Source organism: Octopus bimaculoides, chromosome 2, assembly GCF_046866305.1.
Source record: "Octopus bimaculoides isolate indiv1 chromosome 2, ASM4686630v1, whole genome shotgun sequence".
Lineage (NCBI taxonomy): Eukaryota > Metazoa > Mollusca > Cephalopoda > Octopoda > Octopodidae > Octopus > Octopus bimaculoides.
Window position 1 is genome coordinate 96,898,337 of NC_142929.1, and position 14,954 is coordinate 96,913,290.

At 33.5% G+C, this 14,954-nt stretch overlaps 1 protein-coding gene across 3 annotated transcripts in view; it reads left to right on the forward strand.

The window, feature by feature from the left end:
* LOC106878042 (uncharacterized) overlaps window positions 1–14,954 on the forward strand; it is a 217,212-nt gene that overhangs the window by 163,855 nt on the left and 38,403 nt on the right. The window lies entirely within an intron of this gene.

Here is a 14,954-nt window from a genome sequence, read left to right on the forward strand (position 1 = left end):
GGTTTGTTTACATCACCGTAACCCAGCGTTTCGGCAAAAGAGACCCATAGAATAAGTACCAGACTTTCAAAAATATGTACTAGCATCGATTCGTTCGACTAAAACCCTGAAGGCGGAGCTCCAGCATGACCGCAGCCGAATGAATAAAACTAACAACGAGTAAACGATAAACGAAAGGTGTGTGTGTGTGTGAGTGTGTGTGTGTGTGTGTGTGTGTGTATGGTCGTCGTCGTCCTTCTTTCTCTTCTTCTTCTTCTTCTTCTTCTTCTTCTTCTTCCTGTACGATTGTAGCCAGACCAGTCAGACATGTTTTCTTTACAGCTCTCTTCTGCAAGTCAGTACCACAAATCACAGGATTCAGTTGACAGGAAAGTTTTCGAGAGTATGTTTTTCTTAAACTTCAGTAATCTAATGTATTGTAAGTACACGATACTTCAACAATAAAAATTTCCGATATTTAAACAAACTAATATCCATAATAATTTCCACGTAAACACATACACACTAAAGAACCTCAGTTTAACAAAAATAACAAATCGAAGAATATATTAAGTTCCCCATATTCAATGACTGTACTACAAACTAATTTCCGTATATTATTTCCCTACACAAAGAAGTACTTAAATAAAACAGCCCTCAAAATCAAATTGCATTGGTTTACTTAGAGACAAAAAGAATCTAAGCATCTTTCCAAAATAATTTAAAAGAAAAAAATATAATAAACAGAAGTGACTTCACAAATATTATTATACCATGCCCCAGCATGGCCACAGCTCATGAGCTGAAACTAGATAAAATGAAAATAAAATGAAATACCATACTACATCATGCTGAAAACAAAATGTCATGCCTATAACAAACAATATATGAAACCGATATCCTAGCCAATGCTTTGTTTCGCCTCTCTCCAGCACGGAACACACATGTATCATGTGTCAGTAACATTGCTTTCCAATAAAAGATCAGCAAGATAAACTGACAACTAAAGCATCTCTTGAAAGCCTTTCATCTCATGAAAATAAAAATAGAAAAAAATCTTGAAAAAAATCTATCAAATATTCAGCAGCAACAACAATCTCTAACTTGTGACTGTCCATCTCTTCACTGCTAGTGTTGCATATACAGGTGGCCCAAAAGTAGGTTTACAGTTATCACGTAGGCACTTTAAATTTCTTTTGAAACATTTTATTATAAATAGAAATAATACATTTCTAAATCTTTCAGAGAGATTTATTCAGTAGTGATACGATAAAGTAGTTGTATGCTGTCAACTTAATCTGACAGTCCTATGAAGGGAATAATACTACTGCTATTTAGCCCTAGGAAGCACTGATTTCAGAAATCAGTGAATGTATTTCACTAGAATAATTATATGTTTACAAGAGCTAGATAGGCATCTCCAGCTTAGCAAGCCATGCTACTACAGACTGAAGACGGGCAAAGACTCAGAAACTAGTCTCTGGATGCAGGCTGAGCTGGGTGGAGATGCTTATCTCCCCCTTGTAAACATAAGGACACAGGAAATGTGTCAAGGCTGACAGGAAGCGGTACTGCTTCCTAAAGCTCAATAGCAGTAGTATTATTCTCTTCATGGGACTGTCATATTAAGTTGACAGCATACAACTACTACATTTTATTATATTTAAATTTCTATCTTACAAACTGAAAAGGGAGCTTAACAAAATTAACTAAATTAGCATAGAATAATAGATTCATATTTTTATAATTAAGATCTAAATTATTAATATATGAATGCGAAAGAGATAGTTGAATAACTGTAACCCTACTTTTGGGCTACCCTGTACTTTCCACTCCTACTTAGTACATTCATCACCATGACAATCGAACCCGTATCTATACAATAAATTCTATAGTTTCCTCGGTGGCCACGTTATTGATTAAAGTGTAATCATCTCAGACAATATTTTGTCTTGTATTTCTATATTAGTAGTAATAATAGTAATATTTTTATTATCAAGATGGCAAGATGACGCATTGTTACCGCGTCGGACAAAATGCTTAACAGCATTTCTTCCAACTCTTTACGCTCTGAGAACAAATTTCGTCGAGTTAACTTTTCATTTCGTCCTTTCGAGGTCGATAAAATAGGTCGCAGATCAGTACGGGAATGGATGTAATCGACTTGACACTTCTCACCAAATTTCAGCCCAGTGCCTATAACAGAAACAATTATTAAAATTATTATTAAGGTACTGAACTGACAGAATCCTTATTGCGACGGAGAATATGCTTAACAGCAATTTTTCCGGTTCTTTACGTTCTGAGATTAAGTTTGCATTTTATCCTTTCGAAGTCGATAAAATAAGTACCAGCCAAGTACTGGGTTGGGGTAATTGGCTAAGCCCTACCCTCTAAAAATTTGCTGGCCTTGTGCCAAAATTTCAGATAATCATTTAATCATTAGAGTGGTAGATTTGCAAAGTTGGCTATTCTACGTTATGAGTTCAAATCTCGCCAATGTTATAGATAAATTTTATCATTCTAGGGTCGATAAATGTGAGATACTATGTAAATACTAAAGTTGAAGTAATCGACTAAACCCTTCCCCTCAAATATGGTGATCTTGTGCCTAACCAATTGCTATATATGGCGGTGAGCTGACAGAATCATTAGTATTGGAAAAATACTTTGTGGTATTCCTTTACATTCTAAGTTCAAATGCTGTGGAGGTCAACTTTGCCTTTCATCATTTTCGGGTGGATAAAATAAAATACCAAATTTATAAAGTACTGGGATCGAGAATATTAACAAAATGCCTCCCTCAAATCTGCTGGGCCTGCCTCAATCAGAAACAATTGTTATTAAGACTGATCCTCCCACCGCCTTCTTTTTGTCAGAGCGAAAGAGGTTGTATGGTTGGTGAGACTGAAAGGGCTGAAGAGAGGCATTGTCCGCTTTGATAAACTCTCAGTAATTTTTGCAAGTGAAACTTAAAAATGAACATGAATGTCCGAATCCATAATAGAGAACACTTGCCCAAGGTGCCGTGCAGAGGGACTGAACTCGAAGCCATGTGGTTCTTCGTCCTTATTTTTTCTACTCTTTCAACTATTTAGTCGTACTTTTAGAATTTTTCCTATTTTCCACTGAATAAGTGGAGAATCAATTTCAAAAAAACTGTTTGTTGGTGATCATAAAGTTTATCTGAAAGATAAACAAGAGGATCTGGAACTCATATCTTAAAATATTCTATACTCTGATGTAATCGACATGGTCAAAACTTTTATTTTAATCAATAAAATATTTATATACCTTTATTTGAAATCATAAGATTCAATTTAGACTGATCTTACATTACCAATTGTGCCTCTGATGGGTCTACTTTTACAGAATCTGGTTTGTTCTTGAAGTAGATGAACTTTGAAAAACTTCTAATCGATAAAGCAATTTAAGCATAACTTTGGTTGCGTGGGATATAAATGCTATTTTGAGAGAGTATCAACAGTCTTTCCGGTGTCTCTTGGAAAATAGATCGATACTTTCCAATCAGATGGGCATTGTATTTTTGTGACCAAAACACGTCGTTCAATTTTGCATGTCTTTTACACCTCTCTTACATGATTCCAAAAGTATATTTCGGTTGATTATTGATTTCAGTGATTTCATCATCCTTCTTTTCATCATACGTGCTTTAACTGCATCTTCACAAATATTATACATTCCTTTGTCGCTTTTTTCGCAGTTTTGCATAAATTTTCGATATGACCTTTCCCTATTTTTATAGTTATCCTCCTCCTCCTCCTCCATCTCCTCCTCATCCTCCTCATCCTCCTCCTCATCATCATCATCATCATTATTATTATTATTATTATTATTATTATTATTATTATTATTATTATTATTATTATTATTATTATTAAGGCGGAATTGCTATCACGACGGGCAAAGCGCTAAGCAGTATTTCGCCCGTCGCTATGTTCTGAGTTCAAATTCCACCGATATCGTCTTTGCCTTTCATCCTTTCGGGGTTGATAAATTAAGCAGTAGTCAAGAACTGGGTTTGATATAATCAACTTACCCCTCCCCAAAAATTTCAGGCCCTGTACCTACAGTAGAAAGGATTATTATTATTATTATTATTATCATTATCATTATTATTATTATTATCATTATCATTATTATTATTATTATTATTATTATTATTATTATTATTATTATTATTATTATTATTATTATTATTATTATTATTATTATTATTATTATTATTATTATTATTATTATTATTCAACCTTCTATTAAAAATTTATTGTTGAATTTTAAGCTGCAAATGTTAGAAGTATATCTATTAGGTATCCGCTCAATTTAGCTATTTATTACTTTAGCTTTGTAACTTAGAATTTTATTAAATTTTGTTACTGAGTTTACAAATGCATCCATTATCATCTTTCCCTTATATCTTTCAAAATCCTCATTCAATAGCTTTAAGTCCTATTTATTTCATTGTGGATTCTTAATTTGAACTGTTTTCCTTCTGTGATGACTTCAATTGATTTCTGTGATAGCTATTGAAAATTTTTATCCGTTGCATTATTGGTATGATTTTTATTCTGAATTTTTCTTTTATAATTTATTTCACTTGAATCTAAACACTTCACATGGATCAATGGAAGTCTTTTTTATCTAAATTTGATGCAGTTTTGTAGAATTTCTTATAAAGCAGGCTTTCGTTTTTATTTACTTTCCTTTTTAGATTTTCATTTCAAATTTAATTTAAGGATGAGAATTCATCGTTAGATTTTCCTAGATTTTATTTACACTAGATTTGTTTGCATTTGTATACAAAATTCCTGTTTGTCAATATTTCAATTATATAAACACAGTTTATGCATTTTAAAGAACGTATTCATTCTACAGAGAAAATTGGCTTAGAAAACGTTAAGTTTCGGACAGTCTTCATTTCTGTTGGCAAGTCATTCAAATTACATGCTATATATATATATATATATATATATATATATATATATATATATATATATGTATATATATAAATTAGAAATAATATATTTCTAAATCTTTCAGAGAGACTTAAGCAGTAGTGATGCGATTAAGTAGTTGTATACTGCCAGCTTAACGTGACAGTCCCAATAAGGGAATATACTAATTCAGGCTGATGTCCCTGAATGCAGGCTAGGCTGGGTGGAGGAGTTTGTCTCCCCCTCGCAAACATAAGGACACAGGAAATGTGTCAAGGCCGACAGGAAGTGGTCCAGCTTCCTACGGCTAAATAGCAGTAGTATATTCCCTTATTGGGACTGTCACGTTAAGTTGGTAGTATACAACTACTTTATATATATATATATATATATATATATATTTATATATATATATGTGTGTGTGTGTGTGTGTGTGTGTGTGTGTGTGTGTGTGTGTGTACATCTTTTACTTGTTTCGGTTGTTTGAATGTGGTCGTGCTAGGGCACTACCTTGAAGGGTTTTTTAGTTGAACAAAACCCCAGAGCCCTAAGTTACACAATATATATAATATATGTAAACACTAACGGAAAACAGACACAGAAGGTCGCCAAATTCTCATCAGTTATCGGTCAAAGGTTCTTAGCAATTCCGCGACTATAACCATAATATTACTCCCATATGGTGGCGCCGGCGACGACAGACCACCGGAAGTAGTGAACCAACGAACAAGCGACTAAATATGACAGAAAGTGAAAATGCATATGCAATATGCAGTATACAAATGAAATAATAGTCATAACGAGACGAATAGTGGACGGACAAAAGATAAAGATAAAATCAAATAAGATGAAATACGAACCTACGAACAATATCGGATAAATAAACAGAATAAGGCGTTAGGGCCAGACGGAAATATGGTTAACGCTAGGAGGAATACCCTATATATATATATATATATATATATATATATATATATATATATATATATATATATATATATATATATATACATATATATATATATATATATATATATATATATATATATATATATATATATATATATATATATATATATATATATATATATATATATATATATATATATATATATATATATATATATATATATATATATATATATATACGAGGTTGTACACGCGCGTGTATGTGTGTGTTCGTGTGTGTGCATACATACATACTATGCAGTCGTTTTTATCTCTGCAAAAGGTCTTACACCTTGCAACATGCTTCCTATCACTTAGAAAATAACTCAGCTGACATTTTTTGCCACCAGCTGGTCCATCTGATATCTAATTTCTGACAATTAGCTACTTCATAAACTTTTCAGAATTTTGTAATTTGCCTAAATTTCTAAATAATTTAAGCAAGGCTACTTCTGCCTATCTTAACTGAGTTGCCGCCCATACAGCAGACAAATCACGTCATCTGATCGGAAGCAACCAATGAAGACGACATTTACTCAAAATTGGTATTAACGTTATCGTTGAGAAAAAATGGAGAACCGGGGGCCATCAGAATATTTGAAAAAGGTTACCTGTACCATATTGATTTGCGCCGGGTATCAAAGTGCTGAAAGCATGACTGCTGCTCAGTGCACTGTGAACACTGTAAAGGCTATAAGACGTGACAAGGGTAGATGCAACAGAAACTACGAAACCATGCTCAGCAGGAAGGGACACAGCAGGCGTTCTGACTGCGTTCGCATGCCAGAATTAATCCCCACACCTTTGAACAGAGCCTCAGGCTCAATTCAGACGGTGACGTGGAGTTGCTAGAGACTTTGTATGTACATATATATATATATGTGTGTGTGTGTGTGTGTGTATGCACATGTGTCTATATATATATATATATATATATATATATATATAGTGTTGTACTTCCGAATGGACATTTTATTCTTCATTATTTTTTGGGCCAAATATATATATATATAAATATATATATATATATATATATATATATATATATATATATATATATGTGTGTATATAAATATATAAACTTAAATACACATGCACATATATATATATATATATATATATATATATATATATATATATATATATATATATATATATGTATATATATATATATGCATATCTATATATATATATATATATATATATATATATATATATATATATATATATATATATATATACATACATATATATATATATCATTATATATAGTTGAAATTTACAGAAAAACAAAAGACGAAGACAGGTGTATAAACAACAAGCAGGTATATTAGTTTGACACTCGGGAAGGTGAGAAAGTCTTTTATGTTTCGAGCCTACGCTCTTCGACAGAAAGGAACCCGATGAAATAAACAGAGAATAAAAAGATTTTGGAGTTAGTGGTCAATCATATATACCATATATATATATATATATATATATATATATATATATATATATATATATATATATATATATATATATATATATATATATATATATATATATATATATATATGGCAATGCAAACCTACAGCTATTTTACTTTTACTTTCTCCTACCAATACCTTGTCAAGCTTACCCGTCTACTTAAACTATAGCTGTATCTGTGTGTTTGTATGCGTGTGCGCGCACGCCTGTATGTTATATATTTGTCTTCCCTGGTTTTAGAGAGTTCTTGAGCATAAGACACCTCTCTGTTGTGCACAACCCACATCCCCTGCTGCCATTGAAAAGAATTAACCTCTCTCTGCGATTCTTTAATTGATAGTGTAGTCAGTGGTCTTCTTTTTCCTACTCAATTCTGCCTCAAGGTATTGAAAGTAGAAGTGTGACTGGTACCGTGGTCTGGCTTGGATGGTCTAACTTCTGCCTCGTACATAATAACCTTTGCTTTGCATTATTCATTAAGCAGACATGCACATTTACTTATAAAGACGGTGTAGACTTCTGTGAAATGATTTATTTCCTGTTAGGTTTTGAACTAAAGTTAATCCTAAGATTATACCTGATGAACACTTTCCCATATTCATGGCTACTGGAGAAGTATTCATCTATTAAACCTATCAGCCTTCGCAGTATTTATTTTAGTATTTCGCAAACACAGGGACATGAACAAGATGATATTACGACGTAATTTATTTCTTGTGGCGCCAGGACTAAGAGTATAGCAAATATTCTTGTTGTCGCCACCCTCTTCCAGCATACCACTGCTGTATGAGTACTCTTTATACAAATTAACATCGGTCAGGATTGGTTTTCGGACTTCATTGAACAAGTACTCGCGACTGAGTGTCGAACAGCATATTATAGCGGACCAATGAATTCCATCATGATTTACCAGTAAGCTTCTTTCCATTGATATGCTATGGATTACAGAGTAACAGCACTAGTATTATTTTACCACCTCAAACTTTCCTTTTCAGATAAAAGAGAGTTTCAAACTATTAATAACTCTAGCTTCAATATTTCTACGGGAAATACGAAGAATAAGCACAAGTTCCTACAGAGAGGAAATTACGTGTCTACAAAGCAAAATAGTCATTGAGATCAATTCCTCGCAGAAACTCATTAAAATCGTTTTTTCTTACATATTGAAATACAGTAAATATTTACAGAGAATTTCCAGCTGATCAAGCAAGTAAATTCAAAAAGGAATTTGCAAACTTCGTTCACATGTTAATGATAGCAAATACACTAGAACTTTTTTCAAACTTATGTTAATCTGTTCTGGTTTTCAATAAACAATATCCTCAAAATAATCGGAATACAAATGCTACTCGATGGAGTTTTTGAAACGTACTTGGAGGAAATCCTTGAATACGCTAACAGCCAATAATACATGCAATATAGTAACGAAAGAAAATCGCTCTACACTAATTTACACTGGTGCACACAAAAACAGACACACCTTTCATGAGGGTGTAACTGTGATTGTGTGTTCTGGCGTAAACTAGTGCGTTTACTTGTGTCCTTTGACATTAAAAGTTAATTAAGCCATTCGGTAAATAAAGACGATAAAATAAGAATTTGATTAAATATTGATGGCAATATAATCGATTAAAAAACGCTTGAATGAGGTGTTCCAGTAAGAGTGTTTGAAACCAGAAAAGAATAGTACAAAAAAAGTGTGTGTGTGTGTGTGTGTGTGTGTGTGTGTGTGTGTGTGTGTGTGTGTGTGTGTATTTCTAGGAGGTTGGGTAAAGAGTGTAGCGGCTCCGTCGTTGGGTCGCTTCTTTTTCTTTGTGTCAAAAGCATGCTATTCGTTTCAACCGGAAATTAAAACTCACACTTAATTCACATTGAATTTTGTTTCCACTTTTAAGATGCACTTCATATTACATCGCATTGTTTTCTGGTAGTTTGACACTACTCTGTATTTAAGTTTCAGTAACTAAATGAAGTTGATTCATATTCATTTCAACTGACAATCGAAGTAGTATTGTGAATTTGTTTTGCCATTGGCTTTTCAATTCCTCTTATTAAACACGCCACTATGTCACGTTATACATTTGACTGCCTTGATACATTATTGTTTGTATCTGATATAATTAGATTAATCGTTCTGACATGATAGTTAGCTCAATAAATAAGACCAAATCTCTTATTAACAATTCCGACTCCCTATCCATTATATCATAATGCATCGAAGGGTGACAAACTGTTTATTGTAATGGGTTAAGACTTCACCATTATAGATAATCGATGGAGCTTCTCTGATGAAACATTTATTAAAGCTAATAAAATTAATATTTGATCAAGACTTTTTTCATTTACTATTATCTCAGTCAAATTCTCTCCTTTTCCTTTTTTGCTTTTAGTGTTGACAAAATAAATACAAATCAAAGGGTGTTAATTAATTCATTAAACTACTGCTTGAACTTTTTTGACTTATCCTTAATACTGTAAGTCCTTATTTTAAATTCACATACAGTGGTGAATGATGGGATTTCCACTAATATTACAGAACCTCCCAAGCTGCCACTCCTTAAACACTATAGTACACTTAAACTCTCCTCTTGATATCAAATAGATTTTAGTTCCTATTTCTCTTTTTAACTCTGCCTTTCACTATCATTACAATCATGCAGTCACTAACTGCGATATCTCTTCCAACTGCTCTAGCGTAGCAAAGAGATTCATACCGGTGATGCCATTGCTCTCAAACTATGTCCCAAGGCTAGCGTCTATGCTATTCAAACTTTTCAAGTTGTCTCTCTTTAAAAAGATTTATCTATCATGGAAATTATATTGTCCTTTACCCTACCTAAGAAAGATACAAAATAAACTCTCGACGACTCTGCAAATGCTAGGTTTCTAAATCTTTAACAACCTCTCTACTGTGACCGTACATATATACCATTAGCGAAACTTCATCCTAAGCGTATGCATGTCTTCACAGCTAGTAAAATGTTCCAGTCCTAATCAGTCGTTGCACGCAAAAACATCATAGATACATCTAATAGGAGACCATTTGGCAAACTGCCGATGATTCACTCGCAGACGGACTATAAATACTGCTTTGCAGATTCACTGTTTATCTCATTTCTGCCGTTACAACGGCTTCTGCCTCTCTGAACTAGTGGACTCCATAGCACCTCCACTAAGCCCTTTCGATACATCTGTTTCTCTTTCTTTCGCCATACCTAACGTGCTTCAGTATTCTTTTCGTATATCTCGCACTAACCGTTCCTACATCAAGTGGCATCTCTTTACCATTACCTGCCTACCTACATACGTTTTATTTATTACAAAAGTAAGCCTATATATGTTCTCACTGAGCATCAAATATATCACTATGATGTGTCTATAGAGTCCATGAGTATCTCCCTCCGACGTAGTGGTTTCAACGTTTGACACAAGGCCAGCAATTTCAGGAGCGGAAGTAAGCCGATTTCATGGAACTCATTATTCAACTGGTACTAATCTATCAACCTCAAAAGGATGAAAAACAAAGTCGACCTCGACGGAATCGGGACTCAGAAAATGAAGACGGACGAAATGTCATTAAGCATTTCGCCCCATGTGCTAACAATTCTGCCATCTCACCGTTGCATCTCCCTTCAACATATTAAAATTAGTAACACACATCACTTTGAAATATTTAGTTTCATCTTCCTATATACTAGCTTCGAATGCTACTGCTGTCCACTTTGCTTTCTATACTACTGAAGAGGTAAACCACTTACTTTTACACGACACTTGTTCATTCTTGTGACAATGTCTTGTGACAATGTAAGAAATCGATATTTCTGTTTCAGTTTTCTTATCATTTAATATTATACACTTTCAAACCTGATTTTGCATTACAGCTTCGATTAGTGAGATAGGTAAAAAAATATTTATCGCTTTATTCCACAAAGATAGGCAATAAAACAGTGATTTTATGCCTTTAGAAAAGATATTAAACTAAGACCGTACTTCAACTCTTAAATGGAACTTATTTGTTTGTATATGTACATATACATGCATACTTGCACTATATAGATCGCTAACCACTACACATACTTCATTTTCTCTCCTTGTTTCTTTCCGTGTTCCTTTCTGTGGAAGAGCGTAGGCTCGAAACGTTAAAGACTTTTTCACTTCCCGAGCGTTAAACTAACACATTTGTTTGTTGTTTACACCACTTGTCTTCGTTTTCTGTTTGTTTTTTTTTGGGAATTCTCCCTATATATATATGTGTGTGTGTGTGTGTGTGTGTGTGTGTGTGTGTGTGTGTGTGTGTGTGTGTGTGTGTGTGTGTGTGTGTGTGTGTGTGTGTGTGTATTAGTAGCAGGCATGGAAGTGTAGTAAGAAGCTTGCTTCCCAATAACATGGTTCCGAGTTCTGTCCCACGCCGTGGGACAGTTTTTGGGCGACAGTTTTATATGTCCTCGGGCCTTTTGAATAGATGTGGAAATTAAAAGAGGCCCATTCTCTGTATATATGTGTGTGCGTGTGTGTGTGTCTGTCTCCCACCACCGCAAATTTTGGTGTGTTTACATACCCGTAACTTAGCGGCTCAGTAAAAGTGCACGATAAAATGAGTACCAGGCTTTAAAAAATAAGTACTGGGTTTGATTCATTAGTCTAAAGTTTTTGAAGGTGGTGCCCCAGCATGGCTGCAGTTTAATGACTGAAGCAAGTAAAAGATAAATTCATATATAAATAAATAAGTAAATATAAATCTATATATTGATAAATAAGTGTGCATGTGTGTGTGTGTGTGTGTGTGTGTGTGTGTGTGTGTGTGTGTGTGTGTGTGTGTACACTCATGTACGTAAGTCTTTGGCACGCTTGTTATTTTTAGTTGAGGCATTCGCGTAATATATATGAATTGGAATATCATCATTTACGAGTAAAATACAACATGCAAATGTAATTTTATTACTTTATAGGTAGCTTTAATTTATATGTAAATTCCATGCATAATTTAGATAGAAATTTAAACATTTGTGGATTATAAAGGACATAACTATTTTTGACGAAATCGTGAGTATTATTTATATGTAAAAACCTTGTTATTTTCAATTAATCTGTTTTGTCGGTGGGGAGTATTACCGTTTAACATAAAAATTGCTGAAGAAACAAGAACTATCTCTATTTCAGGATTCAATCAAAGGCATAAATTCTTCACTTTCAAAAACCTCTACAAATCGACATAACAGGTTAAATGTTCTCGTTCTATAGTTCAGGCCACAAACAAAACGTTTCCAAGCGACAGAAATTCATCTGAACAGAGAAAGATCTGAAAGAAAACGTGACACAACAACAAAGAGGAGTGAAAAATTTAGAACTCCTAACATAGAAATCGCCAATTGATCATTTGTGCTGTCTGTCGAGATAAATGAAGGGTCATTGAAAATATCAAAGGATGCAAAGCTAAAAAGAAGCTATAGTTATTCGAGGCTGATCACAAGAAACGTCTTCAGTGATCTAAATCTTATGTCAATTACACTTTTGATGATTAATCGAAACTTCTCTGGTACGACGAAAAATACTATCAGCTATGTTATATCTGTTATCAGCCATATTGTATTTACCATCAGCTATATTATATCTCTAGTATATATTTTAAGTGGTTCATTAACAAAATGATTTCCTTTTCAGAAAATGGATTCTGTTTTCATTTACTTTTTCTTTTACCGTAAAGTAAGGTACGTCAGAGAGCTAATGAAAATTATAATAATAAAATACTGGCGCGCTAAACGTATATATCTTTTAATATATTAATTTATTATTAATTGTACAGCTAATTATTTACCCTGGGTATTCAGGCCTTTTTTCATTTCTTCATAAGCTATTTTTGATTTAAGATTTTCTTTGATTTTTATAATATGATTTTAAACTGCAATTTTAAAATTAAACTGTAACGCGGAGTAGATGGAACAGGGACAAGTGACGAAGAGGTATACTCTTTATGTTGCATGCCTCGTTTCTCTGTTTGTTTTTTTCGTTGTTCGAAAAAAGTTCGTTTTCTGTTTTCGTTTTTATGTTTTTGTTTCTCATTGTGTTTAATGTTTGTTTGATGTCCTGTACCTATATATGCATGTATGTATACATATAGATGTAGGTATGTACATATACGTATGGATATATGCATATATACATATATATATATATATATATATATATATATATATATATATATATATATATATATATATATATATATATATATACAGAGAGAGAGAGAGAGAGAGAGAGAGAGAGAGAGAGAGACATAGATTTACTATATATGTTATATATGCTTACATATATATTATATATATATTACATTATACACTAGCAACCCCATGTCGTCAAAAATGTTGACAGTTTTATTAGTGATAGAAAATGGCACATCTACGCAGTGGGGAAAATCGTTATTAAATGTCAGCAATCTACTAAATATGTGTACGTACACAGAATTGAAGCTCTTGAAGAATTGGACACGATTGTAATATCTCGGTTGGAAATATCATCCACATAATTAATGTATGTGTGTGTGAATATACACACAAACAAACGCACGCACGCACGCACACACATACACATACATATATACATACAAATATACATGTACATATAAATACTTATATATATGCATATATATGCATGACACCTGTTGTTATGTCCTGTTATATGTATTTGTGTAACATTCTCCGTTTATTTTTTCCGTCCTTGTTTTCTTTGTATCGTCTATCTGGATGTTTTGTTGTCCCTTTTTTGTATCACCTAGCTGTCTGGATGTTTTGCGTTCTTGTCCCATTTTGTATTGTTTATATATATATATATATATATATATATATATATATAATATAAATCGGACCACCTTAGTCTTTCTGATTTCATCAGCCTGTGGTGTTTCCGATGACCACTTCTGTATGTACCTTTATCCTAGCTGTTAGCCTATTTGGTGTATAAGGGAGTTTGATTCCGCTGCCTTCGGCTGCACCTCGTGTCGGGCTGTTGGTTCATCCGATATTGTGGAGAGGAGGATGTCGAGTTCCTTTTTGAAGACATCTACTTCCACCTTATGCAGGCTTCTTAATTTTTGTAACATAGCATTGAAAAGCTGTGGGCCTTTGAACCCTAGACAATTGCAGTACCTGATTCCTAGACTATTGCATACCTGGTTCTAAATTTAGGTGGAGCGGATTGGTACCTTTGGTACAATATAATGGCGGCCAGTTCCGGCATTTGTAGAACACTCAATGTCGAAATTAGGTACTAGCCCTTCTACTGTTTTCCATATGTAGATCATTGCATATTTGTCGCGCCTTCGCTCCATGGACTAAAGTTGCAGTTTTCTCAGCCTATTCTTGTAACTCATCCGCTGCACTGTTTCAATTGTTTTCATGTAGTGGCGTTGGAATGCTTGTCTGCACTTTGCTGCCATCTTGGTAATATGTATATAAAATGATGCGTTATTACACATAATGATCCCCAAGTTTTTCACTGCCTGTGACTCTGAGATTGTAGTGCCTTTGGGTCCTGTATATGCAGGCTGTAGTGCATTCGTGAGTTGATAGTGCAGTGCTTCAAATTTTCCAGCATTAAACTGCATGT